The sequence below is a fragment of the Pleurodeles waltl genome, chromosome 9 (assembly GCF_031143425.1).
Source record: "Pleurodeles waltl isolate 20211129_DDA chromosome 9, aPleWal1.hap1.20221129, whole genome shotgun sequence".
Taxonomy (NCBI): Eukaryota; Metazoa; Chordata; class Amphibia; order Caudata; family Salamandridae; genus Pleurodeles; species Pleurodeles waltl.
This window is the reverse complement of record NC_090448.1, coordinates 316,413,779-316,438,627: the sequence shown is the minus strand read 5'-3', so window position 1 is coordinate 316,438,627 and position 24,849 is coordinate 316,413,779.

Here is a 24,849-nt window from a genome sequence, read left to right as displayed (position 1 = left end):
TGTGTTTAGTGTACCTTGTAGAATATATTTGTATGTGTATGTGTTTTAGGAATGTGTGACAGGTTGTATGTATCAAGACTGTGACCATCTTTGATATGACAGCCTAACATTGTCCCAGCCTTACACATATTCTTAATACACACAACCTAGCACACATTCTTAAAACACATACACGAACACATTCTAACGTAGGTACAACCAACCCACATGCCTCAAACACGCAGCAAAGCGCACAATAAACAAGCACTGGTAAAGCCCTTAGGTCTCGCCATGGGGGAGCTAATTGCTTTAGAAATCCTGTGTGGGTGGTGAACGGAAGTCAGTGTGTGGGTGATGAACGGGAGGGCAGGTGTAGCTGGACAACAGGGTGGTTAAAAAAAAAACATTATCAAGTACCTCTAAGAGCAAATGTAAACACACTGTAAAGAATGCCTTGCCTAAATGTACAACCCTGTAGTCTTTGTGGTGTCCATATCTCACTATTGGTGAGTTACCATACTGTGTAAGAAGCACTGCTAACCCTATGATTAAATAGAAAAAGTGCATGGGTAACTTGCGCAGACAAGCTACATATATGCAACCAAAGTCCAAGAAAAATACTAAGCTTTAAAACAATATTTAGATACATAGTCGATTAAAGTACACGAAAGTAAATTTTTTGGGACTCTGTGACATAGCTGTAAACTCTGTCCCTACTGGTCATGTGACTTCAAAGTGACATCAATGTCATGCTGTTGTGGAACTTATCACATTAAATATATTTAATGGCAGTTTATGAAAATATTAATGCACATGATACAAAAGGTGTTTGGCATGCAGGAAAACAGCAGTTTTTGTTCCTTGTTTGCAGGTCAAAAAATTTCTGCAGCAACAAGTCTGCCGACTTCCGTACCCCTCTCCTTGAAATCTAGAGCCGAAGGTATCAAACATTTTTGCGATCACAAACAGCCTAACAGGCCGTTTGCGATCGCAAAAATGTATTTTGGTATGTATCAAGTCCAGTTTGCGATTCGGTAACTTGTTACCGAATCGCAAAGTGGAATTGCGACTAGATATCGATTCGGTATTAGGAAGGGGCGTGTCAAGGGCGTCCCTTCCTAATACCGAATCGCAGAGGCATGTATGAATGTTTTGTGACCCAAATGCGGTCGCAAAACATTCGTATTTTACCACCTGCTACAAGTAGGTGGTAACCCATTCCTCTTCCCCTTTGTGAATGCATGCAAAAACATTTTTTAAGAGCGGGCAGTGGTACCATGGACCACTGCCTACTCTTAAAAAATTAAAAGAAAACTTTTCATTATTCTTTTTTAAAGGCATACCATTTTCCTTCTAAGAAATCTGGCTGCATTTAAAAAAAAAAAAGATTGCTTTATTTAGAATCACTTACAGACATGGTGGTCTGCTAAGCCCAGCAGGCCACCGCCCCTATTATTGTACCCATTCGCAATGGGTCGCAAATTGCGACCCACCTCATGAATATTGATGAGGTAGGTCCATTTGCGAGCCCTTGCGGATTGCTATATGAAACTCCAGGAGTTTCATACATTCCAATAGCGATTACTTAATTGTGATTCGCAGAAAATCGCAATTGGAAATAATGATACATCTGGCCCCTCGGTACATGCTGCTGCTGGGTTCCGAACGTCCACAGTGCATCCTCCTAAAATATAAGGGAGAAGAACCAGGGAGGTGGAGATAATTTTAAAACATGAAGTCTGCGTCCCGCTGCTAATCAGCACCTTTTGCTCCCATTTTATCGTGGAAACTGATTACAGTCTTGGGTTTCTATGTAACCATGAAAGGCATTGTGGGTGTTGTAGTGTTGGTTTCCTTCCACTTGATTAATTAGGCTAATACATTTGATAGTCTTGATTAGTAGGTAACATAGTCGGTGAGGACATGGGGTTTGGGGACTGCCACTTGTCTTTGATTGTTAGATGTCACTTGCCTGCTCTGTAAAAATATCAAAGAATTTTTGTGCCCGGAGTCATACCAAAATAATAAATACACCAAACAGTGCATGAGTTTTAAATTAGAAGAGCTCAGCACTGGAATCAAAAACAGTCACACTCACCTGGAAGTAATGAAGCAATTATCCACGCAAGTACTCGTCTTGTTCTAAACTATTGAAATGTTTTGGTGATGTTATGGATAATGTGTTGCTCTAAGGAGCATGAGTGACTAAGCAGAACGCGAACAAGAAAGGATTCCCTAAAACAGTTATATTTTGTGACAAACCCAAAAGTGGGCGGGAGGGTTCTGTCTAAAGAAGGGCAGTTTAGAAGGGAAGGTGAAGCAGACACGATGGCTTTGGTTGGTGGAAGGTATGTGCTTTGCAACTCATGGTTTAACAAAGATGCAGAAAATTAAATTGGCATTAAACCTTGGCGGGAGGGGTACTTTCTGATTTCAAATGCTGAAGCAGTGTATACACAAACTTGGATTAACAGCTAAAGTCAAATATTTTGTGCTTGAAGAGGTTGGTCAGCTTTATTAGCTTGTGGGTCGCTCTAGTGTGTTACTGAGTGCCTCAGTACTCATCACATTCACCGACCCTGCTGCTTAGCCTGCCTCCCTGAACAGTCCGTTAGTTCTTTCAGCAGTGGATACCTGCATTTGCATGAAGTACGTTAATACCAACATTGGAATTATAATGACCTTTTGTCCGTCCAGATGCTTTTAATTATACTGGTGTAAGCCACTTTGTAAAGTTAGAGTAGCCAAAACTGCAATTTATACTGCTTAGGGGAGAGAAGGAATGTGTGCGGAAAACAGATTTGCTTTGATCTGCATGAAAGAGCTATGACGCGAGGGGCTGATAGCATAGCACAAATAGTACATGAATCGCAGTGTGAGCAGCGGAGGGGCACTTGTTGAGGCTAATTAATCTGTACTTGGTCCATGTGCCACTTACTGAAAAGGAAGTGACACATGCCAAGGCACTGCCCAATGAAAAGGCAACAAACAGGAGTGACAATGATGACAACGAATCGTAAGCTACGGGTGGGTTTCAAGTCCATTATCATACACAAGAGTCTTGTACAGTGCTTAATTTGTCAATAAAAACGTGCCGGTGCTCAGAGTCCTCCTCTGAAACACGCAGCTGCTGCAATTAAAAGTGCGAGCACGGAATACTGAGGCAGCGTAATCCTAAAGCCATCTTGGCTCCTTCAAACCATTTGCAGCATCTCCCTGCCCCTTCAGCTCACTGGGGGTACGCAAAGCCTCCTCAGGGGGTCCGCGACTGCTTAGAAAATTAAATATTATTAACAGATTAGGTCCCAGCAGCCAGTGGAGGGGGTCCCTGGATTCTAATAAAGATTCAGTGGGGGTCCCTGGGTTCCAGTAATGAAAAAGTGGGGGTCCACAGAAGTCAAAAGGTTGGGAAGCACTGATCTATACCATACTGAGTGAGACACACAGACAAGCTCAATCTCTCACCAGGGGCTGCAAGCAACCTGCAAGCTGCAGTCTAGGGGTCACAGATGCACCCACTGGTGACTTATAAATGACACCATGCCTTATAGGGATCTGCTAGAGGAAGTGTATGTTTATCCGTTGCTTCTTGTGGGAGATAATCTTGTGGGGGTAACTGCTGGTACTGTAGGGATGAGATATGACTTTGCTCTTTTGCTGACGGGCCTGAAGCACCCGCCAGACTTCCATGTCTCCTCCTATCCTCTCCTGTCTGTATCTTGAGTGTCCATCCATGCCACTACATCACATCATGGAGGGCCGGAGAGGATCTAGAAAATGTTCCTTTTGAAGAAGATAGCCATTTTCAATGTAGTGAGCTGCTTATTGGCACTACTAAGCCTAATCAAACAGTACCAGGCTGCAATGAGGACCAAAGCTAGGAGGAAAAGGGGCCTACACGAGCAACAGGGGTGGAGAAAAATATTGCAGAAATAAACTTGAAACAGTCCTAGCCATAAAGATACTCTAAACCCTAGAACCTGATGTAAATCTAAAATTGATTATATATTCCATATACGTCTCTATCCCACCTCTCCCAAGAATGCATATAACCTAGTCACACCACACATAAACATGCAACCAAAAACTTTAAGCATGAATCATCCCATTCTTCTAACCCAACACTGATTATACCATACAATTGGCAAGACTGTTGCTCCCAAAAAGATTTGCTACCAAGATATGGCACAACATTTTTAAACATTTATACCAGTCAGATTAGATATTCAAAGTTAGTGGCTACCTCACCCTTCCTCTCATCACCAACCCAGCCACAAAATATTAAAAAGGAAAACTTCACACTCAGGTCATTTCCACTACCTGCATTAGCCACAAACCAAAAAAACATTTGCAATACATAGAAAATCCCACATAAATACATTAATGTAACAACTGTAATATAACCACTGAAATACACAAACACTAACAATAAAGAGAATGAGAATAATAAATACAATGTACAGCTTGGACAAATCTGCTTTCCTACAGGTTTATGAAGTGCTTTGATATCTTACTGTGTATAAAGAAAAACAAAATACAAAATACCACAGGTTGGGGCATTGTTGAAGTCCAAAAGAATTCCAAACTTACTATTTAATGCAAATACTGCCCTGCGAGATCCCTAAGGGGGTTTAAAATATAGGGGGTTGCTTTGGACTGTTTGGGACACTTAACAACCATTTTCCTTATTTGATACCTAGGTAGAGGGGGTGTGGTGGAGAGGGAAGGCACTACACATGGAGTAGGTCAGACAGGGGAAGGTCGGCCCAAATTCACTGTTATTGTAACAAAGGTAAGGGAGCATTTGTCTTTTACTACCCGCATTCTAGCATCCCTTGCTCTGTCAAACCTTGCTTCACTGGGAACAGTACGGCCCCTATTCCCTGCTCCACAAAGCAGTAGCACAGGTGCTAGGTGTGCTGAGGACTGGAGGAAAGTATGTGATCTGCAAATAAAATAAAACATTCAAGTGCTCTTTAAGACCGCCCTCGTCACTTATGTCCTTGATGCATCCCTACTCCCCAGTTGTACACTCATTCTTGACCAAACTATTTACAAACCTTTACTCCATGAGCTGGGGTGACATACTCCTAGAATTTCATCACTAACATTTATGCTGGAGGAATATTTTGGCCCTCTGCAAATAGCTATGAACGCAGGGATGGGGGCCTGTGAGGAACTGCAGACCTCCATTTCTGTGATAGTTTCTCTCTTCAAAAATGTTGACTTCCAGGAAAAACATTGGCTGAAACATACAGTAGCCTGCTAGACCACTGTCTGCTCCTCAAGGATTCCCTCCACGATTCTCAAATGGGAAGCTGTCCCATGGTGGCAGTTTTCCCCTTGTGGATCAGTGCCATCCCGTGCCAGGTGTTGACATCTCTTCAATGGTTTGCAACTGCAATGGTGGGCACAAACTATTTATACCTTATTTTCCAACTTGCAGATAGGAGGAGAGTGTTCTTTCACAAATCCACGTACATGCGACGCAGAAGGGGTTACAAGAAGTTAGTTTGCATGCAGGAAATACCTTCCGATCTTGCAAAGTAACTTTAATACATTGCGACATAGCTCCCTATGGTCCTCAAAGCCTGTTATTTTACAAATCACAGGCTGTGTGACAGCAAAAAGCTCTTGTACATCCAGCACTAAATGTGCAACTTCCAATTCGCGGGTCTGATTTGTGACCATGGCCAGGCTCTGGTTTACCAGAATTGTCAATAGCTAGACTTGAAAACCCTACCTACAATTGGGTATGAAAAACCTAGTTGTGCTGGCTACATTAATTAAATGAAAAGAAAGGAGGCGCTCAAAAGATAAGATAAACTCTTAGGAGATCCCTCAGATTTCAAAAGAACTGACCTTCTCAGCTAACGTCTTTCTCTTCTCCCTGTTTCGCGCTGTCAGAAGAGATTAGGTTCTTTATTTATTGTGATACTGACGTTAGTACTTGTTGGTACTTGTCCCATATCGGTTCAACATATTCTAATGTAAGTTAATAAGGTTGCTTTCGTGGCCAAAAGCCATGAAAAGCATTGAAAGGCATGGCTAGTACCTTTATGTATGAATGCTGTAATGAAGAGCCCCACCCTATTATGTATACCTGCAGAAGTACTGGTGATCCCATCGGAAGGGCTCAGAACCTTGCCAATGTAAGGAACAGTGGTTCACGCGGAACTCATTCGAAAGACAGATAATAGAACAGCAAAGGTACTGCAAATGATATGATACATATAGGACATTTCACCATAGGTTCTAGCCCAACAAGATAGTTTATTAGAGCACAAATCACATTACTTTCCTAGGCATGGTCTTATTTCATCCCGAGAAGGCCCTGAGATCCTCTGTGGGGTAAAAACGTCATGGACATGATACAAACTGATTGCCTTCGCATTAACTACACTTATAAAGGCGACTGTGGGCCTGTGCTAAAGGACTGATAAAAAACCTTTACAGTTGTTTGCACACCTACCACACCACTTTGTCATTTTTGGCACTACTGTTTCACCAAGGTTTGGAAGTGGGTTCTTGCACTCCTTTGCAAGCTTAGGAAAGAGTAATGTGGTTTATGTCGCAATAAACTACTGTGTTGGACTAGAACCTGTGAAATGTTCTATAGGTGTCACGTTATTTACAGTAACTCTTTCCTTCTATTCTATTTCTTTTGAATGAGTTCCATGTGAACCACTGTTCCTTACGTAGTTATTACCGAGGTAGATTCACACAGACATTTGGCTTGTTTTGGTTTCATGATATATTAATCAGAACCTTGGCAGCTGCGATTTAGGGATTTCTATGGATCAGCGGTCGAAGTACATTAAAAAAAGTATGGGAACTGTGATGCTGCACGCAGTGGGGGCGGAGTCAGTGAGCATAAGGATGGGGTCAAAGGTGTGGCTAGAAAAAAAAATACATGGTCTTTCACTGTCAGGTAGCTACACATAAAATAACATGCGCTTAAATGAAAAATAAATACAAAAAGTTCTAACTCATTGGGAAATGTTCTACAGTACTTTATGAAGCCTCTATTAGTTAATGCACTACAGAAGTCTGTATGTAACCAGAGAGCCACAGAATTAAATCTTGATTGTTGCAGTGGAGGAAAGTGACGTGCAGTTTTAGTGCTATGAGGTCATAGCCTGCACTGTGACTATGTTATTTTAAACTTGAATTATACACAGTATAAGATACACTACTACAAAATGTGCAAATGTTTAAGATAAAATGGTTCTTTCAAATTATAGATTTTAGTAATACCCAGAGTGTATGTAAAGCAATTTTTTTACATTAGTGTCCCTTCAACACCTACTGGTGTAGTAAGCGCAATACAAATACAATAAAAAGCAGACACTTCACAGCGGTGTTGTTAACGCTTTGCACTACCTCTCAAAAAGATTAACGCCCTCATTATGACCCTGGCGGTGGGTGATAAAGTGGCAGTAATACCGCCAACAGGCTGGCGGTAATTACCGCCAAATTATGACCATGGTTGTGATATCTCCGGTAGACAGCCAATGTTCCACACCGACTGCCAGGGCGGAAACAACAGTCACCATGGCAGTAGCCACCGACAGCCAGACGGAAGTCAAAGTACCGCCCACCATATTTTGACACTCGAATCCGCCACCTTTTCTGGGGCGGTACCAACACCATCAAAAGCCCGGCAGAAACAGAGCACAAAAGTCAAAGGACTCACCTTTGAAGACACAGGGAAGAACCACGCCGCCATGGAACCCGAACTGCAAGTCTCATTTTGATGATCTTCTACATTATGCTCCACCTGGAACACCAACGCCAGCGAAGATGATGACAGTGAGTACAGCCACATAGCACACAAGCGATGGTGTGAGGAAAATTAGAATGACACACACACGCACAACACACACCCAACACACACACGCCACACACACAACCGTATGCATTACAAAAACAATTTGACCACGAAAATCTGCAGAATAATGCAAGAACAAAAGGAAATGACGAAAGTGATTGTAATCAGTCCTACAATAAAATCAACAATCCGATTTGGCCATTAAACAGATATGTACACATGTATAAAAAAGGGACACTGCCCTTGTTCATAGTTCAAAGAACCCACATGGCCACAGGGCACAGTCCAAGGCCCCACTCGAATCCTGCACCAATCCGAATAGAATTCTGCAGGCGCATCAGTTGTCAAATAGGCAGGCACCTCAGGGGGGGGATGCACCTCAGCCAGATGCGGGAAAAAGACCACAGGTTCTGGAGGGGGCAACATGCCCATTGCTCTTTGTCCTGGGGAGTGCAAGGCCACAGTCTCTCAGATGGGTGAATAACCCACTGGTTCTGGTGGGGGCAACCTGCCCATTGCTCTTTGTCCTGGGGAGTGCAAGGCCACAGTCTCTCAAGTGGGTGAATACCCCAATGGATCGGGTGGGGTCAGGCTGCACATCAGCCCTTGGAGGCTGGACTATATGGCATCCGCCGGTGGTGATGGCTGCACTGTGGTGGTGGATGTGGGAGGCTTCTGCTCAGCTCTTGCACCCTCTGATGGCTGCACTGTGGTGGTGGTTATGGGAGGCTCCTGCTCAGCCCCTGCACCCTCTGATGGCTGCACTGTGGTGGTGGTTGGGAGAGGCTCCTGCTCAGCCCCTGCACGCTCTGATGGCTGCACTGTGGTGGTGGTTGTGGGAGGCTCCTGCTCAGCCCCAGCACCCTCTGATGGCTGCACTGTGGTGGTGGTTGGGAGAGGCTCCTGCTCAGCCCCTGCACGCTCTGATGGATGCACCGTGGTGGTGGTTGGGGGAGGCTCCTGCTCAGCCCCTGCACCCTCTGATGGCTGCACTGTGGTGGTGGTTGTGGGAGGCTTCTGCTCAGCTCTTGCACCCTCTGATGGCTGCACTGTGGTGGTGGTTGTGGGAGGCTCCTGCTCAGACCCTGCACCCTCTGATGGCTGCACTGTGGTGGTGGTTGGGAGAGGCTCCTGCTCAGCCCCTGCACGCTCTGATGGCTGCACTGTGGTGGTGGTTTTGGAAGGCTCCTGCTCAGCCCCTGCACCCTCTGATGGCTGCACTGTGGTGGTGGTTGGGAGAGGCTCCTGCTCAGCCCCTGCACGCTCTGATGGATGCACCGTGGTGGTGGTTGGGGGAGGCTCCTGCTCAGCCCCTGCACCCTCTGATGGCTGCACCGTGGTGGTGGTTGTGGGAGGCTCCTGCTCAGCCCCTGCACTCTCTGATGGCTGCACCGTGGTGGTGGTTGTGGGAGACTCCTGCTCAGCCCCTGCACCCTCTGATGGCTGCACTGTGGTGGTGGTTGGGTAAGGCTCCTGCTCAGCCACTGCACCCTCTGATAGCTGCACAACCACGGCTGGCGGTGGGGCCCCTGTGACAGCTGGTGGTGTGGTTCGGCTAGCAGCTTCTCCTGGCGTAGATTGCCTTCTCTCCTCCTGGTAATGGGTTGGTGATCCCTTACTCTTCCTGGCAGGGGTGGATGGGCTCTTCCCCCCTCTACCTGCTGGTTCAGGCTCCTTCCCATCTTTCCAGCTGGTGCCAGGTCCTTCCCCTTCTTTCCAGCTGGTGCAGGCTCCTTCCCCTTTTTTCCAGCTGGTGCAGGCTTCTTCCCCTTCTTTCCAGGTGGGGCAGGCTCCTTACCCTTTTTTCCAGCTGGTGCAGGCTCTTTCCCCTTCTTTCCAGCTGGTGCAGGCTTCTTCCCCTTCAGTATGTTGGTCTGGAATCCCTACCACCACGAGTAGGTGGTGCTACCACTGGGCCCGTGGACTGTTTGGCTGAGGTGCTGGGTTGGGTTCTTGCTACCCTGCCCATACGTGCAGGGCAGGGGGAGGGGTAGGGATGAGGTCAATCGTGGAAAGGAAAAGCTTTTTAGGTATGTTGGGGCGAGAAGAGGGAGGAGTAATGGGAGTGGAGGATGAGGGAGTGGTTGTTGGATGTGTTTGCTAGATTTGAGTGCAGGTGCATGGCCTGGATGCTGTTGTGAGGTGGATGGCTGTTGGGTGTCTGAGTGCTTGCATTTATGGCCTTTAGGAAGGTGGGACAGACACGGTGGGAGAGGACACAGGGGATGCATGCATGGATGTTGTGGAGGTGTCTGCCAGTGAGCTGTGTGTTCTGCTTGGTATGGTGATGATGCTGGTAGTGGATATTGATATAGTGCATGCAGGTGTGAGTGAAGACGTAACTGGGTGGGAGGTGGAGGAGGAGGGAGAGAGTGGATATAGTGGATGTTGTTGTGTCTGCAACTGAATGGTGTTTGTGTGAGTGCCTTAGTGATGAAGTGTGGTGCTTGTGTTTGCCTGTGACACTCCTGGGTCTTGTGTGCATGCTCATCTGGCTGTGTGCTTGGGATGGGTTGGGGTTGAGGAGAATGGGACTTGGAAGTGGAAGTTGGAGGGGGGGGACGGTTGAAACAGGGACAATGGCTGCCATCAGAGAGGAGGCCAGAGCCTGAATTGATCTCTGTTGGGCCGCCAATCCACCCTCCAGAAATGCATTTGATTGCTGCATCTGGGCTGCCAGCCCCTGGATGGCATTCACAATGGTTGGTTGCACTAGAGAGATGAATCTCAGGCGGTCAATAGCCTCCTCACTCAGGGCAGCAGGGCTCACTGGGGCAGGGCCTGAGGTGCCTAAAGCGAAGGAGATGCCCACCCTCCTGGGTGAGCGGGCACGGGCAACTCACTGAGGGGCTACTGGGATGGTGGTGCTTGTACGGGGGTGTGGCTGTACCTGCAGTTGGGGTGGTCACAGAGGTGTCCGCCACCACCAGGGAGCTCCCATCAGAGGAGGTATCAGAGTCTGTGTTGTCCCCTCTAGTCTCCGCTGTGGTGCTCCCCTCGCCCTCTGTCCCACTGGTGCCCTCAGTGTCAGTGGACTCTGAGTCCAGGGTCCTATGGGATGCAGCTCCATTTGTCGCCGGTGCTTCTGCTCCTCCTCCAGATGATGATAATGGACATAAGGAAAGGATGACAAAACAAGAAAGGGGGGGAGAGACAAAGGATACACAGGGTCAATGACTGCACCAACTCCACCGTGGGTGTACACAGCACCCTCACATACAGGGACCAGGCCTACGCACTATCCATTGCACTACCAGTGAAATGGCTAGTCACCAAGGAATGAGGAGGGGCACACACCGCCAAATGCAGCACACCTGGGACCCACACAGCCCTGCCCAGGAGTGAATACTAACAAGCTAGGTAAGCTTTATTCCACATTCAAACCCTTAGCCACCAGAGGACCTAAGCTGCTATGTCTGGCCTGGCCTAGGGGCACCCAAGGACACACAACCACCACCTGGATACCACCCCACCAGCCGTACGTTGTAATGATAGCCACTGTACTCACCCCCTTGTGGCTGCTGTGATGCCCTCAAGCGCCCATCCAGCTCAGGAAAGGCCACCGCCAGTATGCGGGCCATCAGGGGGGTCAGGGTAAGACAGGCACCCCTTCCTCGTTGGGAGGCCATCCCCAGCTGGGCCTCCTCAGTCTTCCATGCCCAGCGTCTCAGGTCCTCCCGCTGTTTGTGGCCGTGGGTGCTCTGCCTGCCATAGACCCACAGGGTCCGCACCTCCTTGGCAATGCCACGCCCTATTCCCTTCTTTTGATGGGCGCTGACCTGCAGAGGTAATACAGACAGGAGAACACCATTAGACAACAGTCCAGCATATCACACAAATGGCCCACCATACCCTTTTGCATCACCATTGGCTCAAGCATAGCCCAGCACACACCATGTACACCACCAAGAGGACATCCACCCACCCCCTTACATGAGGCCTTCACACACAACTCCATGCATTCATGCCAAATGCATTGTGCACAAGGTGTACTCACCTGTTGGTCTGGAGGTCCATACAGCAGTCCATACTGGGGTAGGACCCCATCCACCAGTCGCTCCAACTCCTCGGAAGTGAAGGGGGAACCCTTTCCCCAGTCACACGGGCCATGGTAGGCTCCAGACACAGGTCACAGCAGCACATGCAGTGTAGGTCCTCTCCTGTGGAAGGTCAGGAAACAAGTGAGGAATCAGATACCAAATGTCAGTCATGTCCGCTGGCGTAAATCACCATTGGCCACTGTATCCCATAGGCTCTAATATTAACCAATGAGGAACTGCACAGCGGTTCACGACTGCCTACCGCCACAGCGCACAACATCAGCGGCATTACCTCACTTCCACCTGTCCCTACACACAGGACAGGCGGTTGCCATTTCAGGGGGGGTAAACAGGCCTATCGATTATTGCTGCATCACAGGATAAACAGGCACATACTTCAATAACTACACTGTCCCATTACATGTTTGCACATTGCGGACTGCTGTTGTGGCTCCATTGTTCAGGTTGTGACAGCCTACTCACTCTTGTGTCCCTTAGATGCCTACTGTTGCAGATGAATAGAAGATGGAGACATACCCTGTGTACAGACCCCTGGTGGACTTGGCTACACTAAAGGACAGGCACATAATACTTACCTATAGACTGGACAGGGCCACAATCACAGAGCTGTGTGCCCAATTGGAGCCTGACCTGATATCTGCTATCCGTCACCCCACTGGGATCCCTCCTCTTGTGCAAGTGCTATCAGTGCTCCATTTCCTGGCAACTGGTTATTTCCAAGTGACAGGGGGCTTGGCAGCAGGAATGTCACAGCCAATGTTCTCAAACGTGCTAACAAGAGTTTTGTCTGCCCTGATCAAACACATGTGCAGCTACATTGCTTTCCCCCAGGTTGAGGATTTGGCCACTGTGAAGGCCGGATTCTATGCAATGGGACATATCACCAATATAATTGGTGCGATTGATGGAACACATATTGCATTTGTCCCCCCCCGCCAGAATAAACAGGTGTTCAGGAATCGTAAGAGTTTCCACTCCATGAATGTGCAGATGGTGTGCGTGGCGGACCAGTACATCTCCCACGTCAATGCTAAGTATCCTGGGTCGGTGCATGATGCCTTTGTCCTGAGGAATAGCTGCATCACAAATGTGATGTCCCAACTACAGAGGCACAGGGTGTGGCTAATAGGTGAGCTCTGGTTCCCACCCAGTATATGTTGGTGTATGCATATGGTGTTGGCCATATTCCCTGTGAGGAATGCCAGGACAAGAGCAGAAGAACGTTATAATGAGGCACATGGACGAAACAGAAGAATCATTGAAAGGACCTTTGGCCTCCTGAAGGCAAGGTTCGGGTGCCTTCATCTGACCGGTGGATCCCTGTGCTGCTCACCCAATAACGTCTGCCAGATAGTAGTGGCATGCTGCATGTTGCACAACCTGGCCCTCAGACGGCATGTACCTCTTCTGCAGGAGGAGGAGACTGGAGATGCCCCTGTGGCAGCAGTGGACCCTGAGGACAGTGAGGATGAGGAGGATGAGGATGTGGACAACAGAACATCTGTGATACATCAGTACTACCAATGACACACAGGTGAGAAAGTGCAACTTCACATTTCTATGACTATTGGTGTATTTTCTGTGGCATTGCCATGCTGGCATTACCCACTTCTTTGCCCTACTTGCTGTTACCTCTGGATATTCATTTTGCAAATGTTGGTGATATGACACATTCTCTTGGTGTGATCACAACAGCCAGCTACAGGTCATTAATTCTATGCTCATTCTATGTGCAGTTCATTTGCAATGGTTTCAATCAATACAAATTTGCAATACATGAAATACTAGTAGTCGAGTTTTATCCAAGGGTGTTGATTGTTGTGCTAAAATATAGAGGGGAAAGTGCAATGTAATGGGGTGATGATGGAGGAAAGTCCAGGGTATTGTTCCAGTCTGTTTGTAGCACAGGTGCATTGTCTATGAGGATATGGAAGGGGAGCAATGGCAGATCAAGGTGGACAAGGTGACAGAGTGGGACACAAGGGGGACAATCAGGAGAGTCTCATTTCCTGGCGGTGGTCTTGGCAAGTGTCTCTGGCTTCTGTCTGGTTCGCAGAGAACGTTTGCGGGGTTGTTCACCTTCTGCAGGGGGAGGGATGCTGGTGGCCTGTTGGTCCTGTGGTGGGACCTCCTGGCCACTAGCGGCAGCGGAAGTGGAGGGCTGTTCAGATGACTGGCTAGTGTTAGGGGCCAGCTGGTGGGACACTGCCTCCCTCATTATGTTGGCCATGTCTGCCAGCACCCCTGCTAATGAGACCAGGGTGGTGTTAATGGCATGCAAGTGCTCCCTGATCCCCTGATACTGTTCCTCCTACAGCCTCCGGTTCTCCTGCACGTTGTCTAGGATCTGGCCCATCGTATCCTGGTAATGTTGGTAATCTCCCAGGATCTTGGAGAGTGCTTCCTGAAGAGCCGGTTCCCTGGTCCTGTCCTCCCCCTGGTGCACAGCAGTCCTCTCAGTGTCCCTGTTGGCCTGTGCCTCTGTCCCCTGAATGGTGTGCCCACTGACCCCAGGTCTCTGATTGCCTTGGGTACGAAGTGTGGACTGGGGTCCCTATACAGGTGGGCACACTGCTGATTGACGTGTCCTGAGGACAGAGGTGCGGGTATGCTGGGTGGGTGCTGTGGTGTTGGATCCTGATGGGTGAGGCTCTGGGGTGGTCTTTGACTGGGCTTTGGTGACAGACTGTCCAGTGGTCCCTGATGGTCAAGATAGATCATCCAGATCCTGAAGTCTAGAGTTACTGTCATCACTGTGGGGTGCTTCTGTTGGGGGACTGGATAGTGGTGAGTGGTGGCACCTCCTCTTCAGTGACATTGGCTGGGGTACCTGTGGGGATGTAAATTATGTATTATGCTTCAGGTGTCTGACATTTGTCCTTCTGTAGCTTCCCCTCTATGGTTGTTGTTCCCCTGTCAGCTTTTTCTTGTGTATGTTGGTGTATGGTGGTTATGATAGTTTCCCTATGCTGTGCATGCTTTGGTGATGAGTGTCCATGCAGGGCTCAGAGGGGTGTCCATGCATTGGTACAGCATGCAGCGCTTGGCATTGGGATTAGTGTGATGTGATGGTGGAGTGTGTGGGATGGAATGGAGTGATGGGAGTGAGGGTGTGTGATGGCATGCAGGTATGGGGGTGATAATTGTTGAAAGTTGACTAACCTCCTCCAACGCCGGCCAGGCTCTCAGGATGCAGTAATGCCAAGACTTGCTCCTCCCATGCTGTGAGTTGTGGGGGAGGAGGTGGGGATCCACCGCCAGTCCTCTGTATAGTGAGCTGGTATCTTGCTGCAATGGAACATACCTTCCCCCATAGGTCGATCCACCTCTTCCTGATGTCATCCCTTGTTCTTGGGTGCTGTCCCACGTCGTTGACCCTGAAAACCATTCTCCGCCATAGCTCCATCTTCCTTGCTATTGATATCTGCTGCACCTGTGCTCCAAAGAGCTGTGGCTCTACCCTGATGATTTCCTCCACAATGACCCTTAACTCCTCCTCAGTGAAACGGGGGTGCCTTTGTGGTGCCATGGGTGTTATGTGATGTGTGTTGTTGTGGGTGTGTTGGGCAATGTGTTGGGGTGTGTGATGTGGAGTACGTGAGGGGTGTATGGGTGTGAATGGTGTCTGTGTCTGGTTGTCTCTGTGCTGTTTGTGTCAATCTCCTGGCAGTAATTGTTGTTGGTAAAGGTTTGTGGGTAATGTGGGTGCGTGTTTTATAGTGGTGTGGGTCTGGTGTGTGTATGGGTGTCAGGTGTGTGTTGTTTGAATTGGCCAATGTGGTGTTGTTTTGTCTGTGGGTGTCCATTGTGAGCACGGCGGTATGTACCGCCAATGGTTTACCGCCGTTGAATGTCTGCTGTGGTGATTCGTCGGTCATAATGTGATGGGCGCTGTTCTGTTCGCGTAACGGTGTGGGTTTTGGGACCACCAGTTTATCACTGACCTTTGGTCTGGCGGATTTGTGTATGTGGCTGTATTCTGTCAGATTGATGTGTGTGTGTCATAATATGGTGAACGGATATTCGCCAGTGCAGCGGTAAGCTGGCGGCCATCAGCACGGCGGTAAACGGCATTTACCGCCAATGTCGTAATGAGGGCCTAAATCTTTGTCATCACAAGCCTTCGAGTGATTATGTCAATTAAAGCCAGTACCGATTCACCCGTAGCTTACATTTTTATTTCTGTCAGACAAGCAGCACCCCAGCAGGAAGACTTGTTTGCCCAAGCTGTCGGTATCACCACACAGGAGAATCACTGCATGTCACTTCAGCTGAGGCATTTGAACTGTCAGAATTAACCGTCTGGGGATGGTTGACTTTTTTTAAAAAGTAGGGGAACGATGTTTCATAAAACATAAAAGTATGGGCACGTCTTGCCCCTCCGATCCAGCCCACTTCGACCACTGCTATGGATGGGTAAGCCACCATGCATCATAGAGCACTGTCCCCTTACAATGGAGGTATGGGAATGGCAGACATTTGTCTCAATAAATGACAGCACACCTCTTGGTAATTAACAACTGATTCAGTGGGGGTGGGGTGGAGCGTTCCGACCAACTTGGTGGAGCTGGCCTCAATTGGTCTAGATAAAGTGATGGTTATGTTGTCTTGGTGTCCCATTCCACACCAATACATTCCATTCCATATGTCACCAGATTTGTGTTTTAGAGCTGGCATTCTGCATTATGTTTAATTAGGTGGAACCAAAAACTTGATTAAGACAGACAACTAAATTAGTATGTTTTAAGTCGTGCGGCTTGTTTGGCATTTCACATCTAAGAGGTATCAGGCAAGGATCACAAATGAAGCCCTTTCAAGATCTCCAGGCTCAGCTCAATCCTACCCACATCCAATTCTACAAATACAGTGTCATGCACTTCAGAGCCACCGGGTGGAACGGACGGAAATCCAAGAACACAATTCACTTCAACCACAGATCTGAGAAAGTGGGGTGTTTCACAGATATATCAATCCTAAGTCATCACTTCTTCGGATGATATGTTAGCACTCCAGGAGAGATAGGTGAGTCCACGAGAAGACACAGACTGGAGGGAGGCCAAGATGGCCCCTTTTGAAATTTCTACATGCACCCTCCCAAGGCTAATACAGCTGAAATATTTACATATTACCTATTTTACAACCAGATACCTATTGTATTCTGGGCGTCTTCCTAACCTCTTCTGCTTTCAGAGTACTGCGTCGGGTGCATATTTTTTTCATGTAGTGTGGGAGTGCCTTCATCTAGCGAAGTACTGTTCTGGGATTAGGAGGCAACTGAGATGGGTTTAGGGAAAACAATTGATCTGACTTCAACAGTGGTTCTGATGGGGATGCTAGACGATGTGGGCAGTACCCACGGGGAATGAACACTGGTGGCCACAATCATTGCTGAGTGACACTGATTGTTACTGGCAATTATCTAACCCCCGTACTCTAGGGACTTGGCAATCCAGTATGGACTGGTGTGTTAAAACGGAGGCCGCAAGATACACAGATAGAGGTTGCCCAGAGAAACATTGGACGGTTTGGGGACTGTGGGGAAATTACCATGACTTATCTGGTGAATGGTACAGTAAGGGGCATTTGAATAATTTGTTGGGGGGGTATGAGGAGGTAGAACTGGTGTCTAAAATGAATGTCCTGTTTTTTTACGTTGGTTTTGTGCATTAAAAGGCAATACAACTGATAATTCAAAAAAATATACCTGCAAAGGTGGAGTGGGAGTTCTCGTGGAGATGCCAGCAACCATTGAACCTAGAGATTGGGGCCCAGATTTAACAGAGCACGGCAAACCAACGCAAAGTGTAGAATTGGGATTTACTTTCCGGAGTAAATAGGGGAGATGGAACAAATATTGCTGGGTATGCTGCAGCACCCCCAGATGACCTTGAAGGTCAGATGGAGAAAGTGCAATAAAAGGCAATTATCATTGCCAGTGATTTCACAGACTGTCAAACATTTGTCAACTTCTTTTTGACAAACTGCTACTACTTTAACACAAATATTTTGGACATTTATCCTTTCTCTGAATTTGTCAGCTTGCATCTAGTATCAATCAGTCTAATGTACATTGGTGTGTGAAAAAACGTAGGAACATATCAAAGATTTTCTAACACACTTTCAAAGTATTTCCAACAGCCCAGAAGCATGCAATGTACATCTGAGGTACATTAACTCTTACTTCTGAAGTTTGACGGGAGCAAACCAAAACACATACCCCTTGCTTTATGTGATGCATACAAGGTAAAACGCATTAAAAACAATGTTTTGAGATCACATTTGGTACACTACCTCTTTAAGTAGCTGCTATAGTTTCCACGCCTCTAATCCTTTCCCAATGTGGTGATAGGGTCAGCATTTTTCACACCCCTAATCCTTGTGCAGCATGGTGTTAGGGTAAGCATCCCCACTCAAAAAATGTCCCAGCATTTCTCAGTGCAAAATTCAAAGCTTGTTTGTTCTGGAACGTAGCCCTTACGTAATTAAAAGTAGTACTATATGCAGGACCACTGCAATTATGTGTCAGGGAAGGGACAAATTATGAGGCAAGGTTGAGTAAATTATGCAGCAAGAAAAGGCAAATTATGAGGCGTAACACAGCAGATTCTTTGATTGTAATACTTCACAAATATTCCTTTTTACACTTGTTACCACTGCCTGGGCATTGGTTTCACCTCAGTAGTATCAGTATAATGCCCAATTAGAGCAATAAGCAACAGAAAGGTGACCAGTCAAGCTTTGCAATGGGCCTTCAACTGAGCTGCAACATCGGTTGCAGTGCTTCTAGTAACTTTTGTACCATTTGAGCTAGAAACAATTTTTTGTTCTTAAGATCTGCTGATTGTTCAGCAGATGAGGGATTATGTGGAAAATCTATAATTGTGTGAAAAACACCCATAGCACAATCACATATTTTCCAGCAGCCCTGAATAGATGCTACTTTGTACTGCTTTCCATCAAAGGGGTGTACTATGACTGTTATATGGGTATTCCAATGTACTCGCCAATGGATTTTGAACCCAAGTCCTACCTAATAAAAAAGTAGATATGTTTTTGGAGAAAAGTCTTCTTTTCTCCAAGCGTTTCCAAATTTCCAAACACAAACTTGGAAAAGTTTTAAACTATGTCTACGCATAGTATTTTGTACTGAAAGCATACCTTCAAGCACATAACCGATTCCACGCATCACGCACATGCACTTGCACTATGTTGCACCAGTGCAGGGGGAGAAAGACAAATCTTACTACACATGACACTGTTCTACACTCTCCCTTTGATGCAATGCTGTACAACAACTTTGGTTGCTGCACTGTGTTACATTGAATGCAGGTAGATCCTGCCACATGTTTTTATTCTTCCTTCCGTACTGAACAACATGTTGTGCGATTCACAGGACATTTCTTTTTCTTACAGATTATTGAAACTGTAAACGTGTACAATTAATTTAAATACAAATGTGTAATGTAAACCACACCGCTGCGGTGTACATTCAAGTACTGTCAACACTACATGTTGCCACCTCTATCCCCATCACCACATCAGAGTTTTTATCACCTGGTACGAACCAGAACCACTAAAGTGTTGTATGTACAGCAACTCATGTATGAGTTTCCAACTGCAATACAAATGTTGTCCCAGACGTTAGGTCCACTCCATGTCAACAATCCAAGAGTATTCAGTTATTCAATGTTAATATTTAATAAGAGGAATGGCCATTCTGGTCAAGGGAAAACAGCTTGTATCTCCCATCCCTCTGTAAGAGGACATACTCCACCTAGCCCCAGCAATGGATTTCTTCAAGAATTTAGTGCTTCGGCAGATCGAACTGGTGGATTTTTCAATCAGTTTCCAAGTTAGCCATGTTACTAAATTTGGCCTTTTTGAAATGGAAGTATCCTTAGCTGGGCAGCATTTAAGCACTTAAGAGGAGCCTCTTACCTCTCCTACACGAGCCAGTAAGCTTCTATTTCCAATGGCCTACAATTTAAAATAGTACGCCTCAAACCAAAATCTCAACTTATTGACTTAAATACAAATACACCGAGGAACTATCCGACGTGTCTGAAAGAGTGAAAAACACAAACATGTAAATCCAGTGAACTATTCACAAATTATTTATTCATTGATTGATTGATTTCTTTTTCAATAGATTCAATATGGTTTAAAAGCCCTTTGAATAGGATTGTGAGGTTTTACAGGATACAGTGTATATGGTAGATGGTACCAATGGAAGGGCATAATTAAGTTACACAACATGTAAAAAATTTGGCACGTTGCACCTACTATGTCACTTTTGTGTTTTATTATATAATCATCTATTTAAAAAAGTAAACCTTCTATCCCTAGTGGCCTTTTTAAATACTCAACTTCACAATTCTGAGAAGTACCTACCTCTGCACTTACATTTTGCATGTGGAGGCTGTACACAGGCCTTACCTACTGTCTAACAATCCAGGAAGCACACAATTAGATCCACAAAACAGCGGCTTACCTTAAATATAAATCATGGCTACAAACTCCTTGGCAAGGTCCTGGTCTCAAATATATAGTGGCCAAACCAATATTTGATCATTGTAATTAGGTTCGTACTTAGAAAAGCACATGTCCTCTTAAAGCAGTTTATTTTCTGCTTACTTAAGCTTCATTCCCCTGGGCTTGTACCACATTTTCATTGGAAGTTAAGTAGGCATTTAATAAGGAAGCGATCACCCGCGTCTTCACAGGATATACATGTTTACTATTTTTCAACTATCTTCCAATCTCTCGATGCACATCTTCATCGGTCGCCAAGCTCTTGGACATTTTAATCTGGTCAGGGGTTGTATGAAAGACTATCGAGAACAACAATATCAGTGACATGAATACTGTGAAAAAAATACCAGTTACACAAATATTGAATATAATCTACAAAAAAATAATGTGCCAAAAATATACTGGGCAGAGTATCACCAAACAATTTTAAGAATATTGTTTTTTTAATAAATATCAACTGATTAGTAGTGTATTAAAAAATATAAATTGGCATAAATAATATAATTTAAATTAAGCAGGTTTAATACGTTATATTAAATAAATATTTCTTTAAAACATGTTTTTAAAGAATTAAACCACATTTAATGCATTAAATGTAAAATATTAAGAATTATAAAAAATGTAAATCAATATATATAAATACACACACACATATATATGCACCAAATAACCATAACCTAATTTAACTATTAAAATGAACACATAATAAATAGTTGTAGGTAATACTTTAAGGCATATATATATATATGTATATATATATATATATATATATATATATATATATATATATGTATATATTTATATGATCCAAAAACAGTTTTTGCCTTTCTTCTTGGCGACACCAGCCAGGATCGGTGCACGGCTACGGGGTCAGGACCCGTAATTGTATGACAAAGCAAAAGAACTTTAAAAGTTTAAACACCAGCACTCCAGAAAGCTCCACTAGTAGTTATATATAGAATGTAAAAAGGTAACAGAAATTACCTCAACAGTCACAAAAATCCAATAGAAATCATATAATAAATAATTATACAATTAAATTATTGAAATAAATATAAAAAATGTATTGAAAATAAAAAAATAAATTTCTTTCTGAAAACAACATAAACATTAAAAAAACTAAAGATTGCATAAATAAAAGCAATTCAAATTAAACAACTGTAGAAAAATTAATCAACATGACTCCAATTAACAAAAAAATAGGAAAAGAGTTACATCTTGGACACATTACCCTTACAATTCTGACTCCAATGCGAGGAAAAGCAGGTAAAGTTTTCCACCTTGAAGAAGTTAGATTTACTACTCTCACTCCAGACTAAGCAATAGTTGAGAAAGTGTCAGAATTCGGAGGGGTTAAGGGCCAGATGTAGCAAGGCATTAGCGCCTCGCAAACGGCGTTTTTCGCCGTTTGCGAGGCGCTAATGCCTGCATGCGATGCAGAAACATATTTTGCGAGTCGTTCCCTTCCTATTTGCGACTCGCACCGCAATGTAAGTTGATTTGCGACCGCAAAAGCGGTCGCAAATCAACTCGCAGTTACCATCCACTTCAAGTGAATGGTAACTCATTCGCAAACGGGAAGGGGTCCCCATGGGACCCCTTCCCCTTTGTGAATGATCACAAAAGTATTTTTTCAGAGCAGGCAGTGGTCCTGTGGACCACTGCCTACTCTGAAAAAAAACGAAACAAAAGGTTTCGGTATTTTTTCTATGTGCAGCTCGTTTTCCTTTAAGGAAAACGGGCTGCAGATAGAAAAGAAAAAAAACTTCTTTATTTAAAAGCAGTCACGGACATGGTGGTCTGCTGTCTCCAGCAGGCCACCATCCCCGTGAGTGCCTAGACTCGCTATGGGGTCGCAAACTGCGACCCACCTCATTAATATTAATGAGGTGGGTCTTTGCGACCCCATAGCGAGTCGCAGAAGGTGTCTGAGACACCTTTCTGCATAGCAAATTGCGAGTTGCAAATTGCGAGTCGGAAGGACTCGCAATTTGCAGCTTGTAATTTGCTGTCTACCTACATCTGGCCCTAAATGTACTATTGCCACTCCAAAGTAAGCAACAGTAGAGAAAGTGTTCTATTTTGTAGGTTTTAGATTTATTACACCCATACCAATCTAAGCAGCAGTAGGGAAGGTGATACAAAAGGTACTGAGGCACACTGACCTCGGTACCGCTGAGTTAACTCAGAGCTGGTGGCAGCATAGATTGATGTCTGAGGCTTATTATGGCCATTTGTCTGACATAGAACTGTTCTTAGGATGGTGCAGTGTTACTAGCTGTGTACCTGTGTTCCTTTTACGACATTTGTATACATATGCGTAACCATCCAGCTATACCGGTGCTTTGGATTATATTAAAAAGTCATGATTGAAAAAGTCCCAGTGACGAAATATCTGTCCGCTGCTGTTCTTTGGACATATTGTATTATGTACAAGAATCCTTCGGGGAAATTGAAGAATAAAAAGAAAATTTGAAGAAAAACTGCTATCCTAGCTTTGGAGTTGTGAATTGAAGACCAGTGTGCCTCGATACCTCTTGTATCAGTTTTCCACCCTGGGAGTTCGTTCCAGGCCGGGCATTTGTCATCCATGGTAGCAAGCACCTGTCTATAGAGACTTGATGGACACTATAAGAGTTTCCTTTTGAATACTTTTGCTTGGGTCATCTTTCGATGTGCAGACGTTATAGCATTGTCACAATTTTTGTTCTTAAGCAGTAGGGAAGGTGTTGGACTTTGGAGGGATTGGATTTACGATTCTCAGACAAGATGGCAGGCTAGACGTGCCTGACTGGAGCTCTGGACAGGCCCAGAGTAATCATGCAGCAATCCTGTGTCCCCAAGCAATATTGACACCCACAAACCCTGAATTCTGTCTCCCTGCATCCTGTGGGCAGATTGATCGCCGCCACAGATTGTGGCATTCCCTGCCTGGCAGACAGTGCTGAGCATCCAAGAAGTGATGCCTTGCATCGCTGGCTTGTTCAGCGGTGCATCGGTGAGCCTGACCTGACTGATCAGCGGCTGATGCAGGCTGCACTGCCCAGATCGGGGTCACCCATTCTCCGCTGGGATGAAGTGGCCGGCATGGACATCGCCCATGAGCTGCAGCGACTGGAAGCCGGTGGCTGACTTGGCCCCAGAGAGGCATGCCAAGACCCACTGAAGTCCGACTTACCCACCTCCCTGCTGGATGATGCACACTGAGGAAACAGCTGTGAGTCTGTTGGGGACAATCGAGAATGGCCCTGAGCCGCGCCAGAGGGTGGGAGGACTGCAGGCCTGGGACCCTGGGGAAGTGGGGATGAGAGAAAGGCTGAGCCTCCAACCAGCGAAAACACAGGGGTGAGAGTGGAGTCTCCTGGTGAACAGTACCCGGTGCCAGAAAAAGTGATACATTGCACTCCTCAGAGGATACTGAGCGGAGAGAACCTACTGAAGCGGGGAGCATACCGAAACCATAATCGCAGGGGTAGAATGAGAACCCCCTGTGGCAACCGACAGCTAATCTGCCCCGGGGAAGCCAAAGAGAAGTGACGGGCAGCACGGGAACAGACATCCTTAGCCCTGGGGGGGCAGGTGAGGCCTGTGGACTGCAACACCCCTCGTCTGCCTACCATGAGCTGCAGCAACTGGAAGCCGGTGGCTGACTTGGCCCCAGAGAGGCATGCCAAGACCCACTGAGGTCCGACTTACCCACCTCCCTGCTGGATGATGCACACTGAGGAAACAGCTGTGAGTCTGTTGGGGACAATCGAGAATGGCCCTGAGCCGCGCCAGAGGGTGGGAGGACTGCAGGCCTGGGACCCTGGGGAAGTGGGGGTGAGAGAAAGGCTGAGCCTCCAACCAGCGAAAACACAGGGGTGAGAGTGGAGTCTCCTGTTGAACAGTGCCCTGTGCCAGAAAAAGTGATACATTGCACTCCTCAGAGGATACTGAGCGGAGAGAACCTACTGAAGCGGGGAGCATACCAAAACCATAATCGTAGGGGTAGAATGAGAACCCCCTGTGCAACCGACAGCTAATCTGCCCCGAGGAAGCCAAAGAGAAGTGACGGGCAGCACGGGAACAGACATCCTTAGCCCTGGGGGGCAGGTGAGGCCTGTGGACTGCAACACCCCTCGACTGCCCACAATGAAGGCTTAAAACCTTGCAGGCTGGACTGGGTGCCGCCCAACACTTAATGCGCCCAGACACCTGGAGTGACTGAGGCCTTGTGATTGTTCCCTGCACACATCTGGGTGAGAAAAAGATATTAGATCTCTGTCAAAGATGGTTTTGGTGGCCCACACTTGTGCAGGATGTCAGAAGCTACGTCCAGACTTGTTCCACCTGTATTCGGACTAAAACCCCACATACTCCAGCCACAGAATTGTCACTTCCCATGCCAATTCCGGTGGCCCCATGGCATACCATAAGTATGGATTTTATTTCTGATCTCCCAGC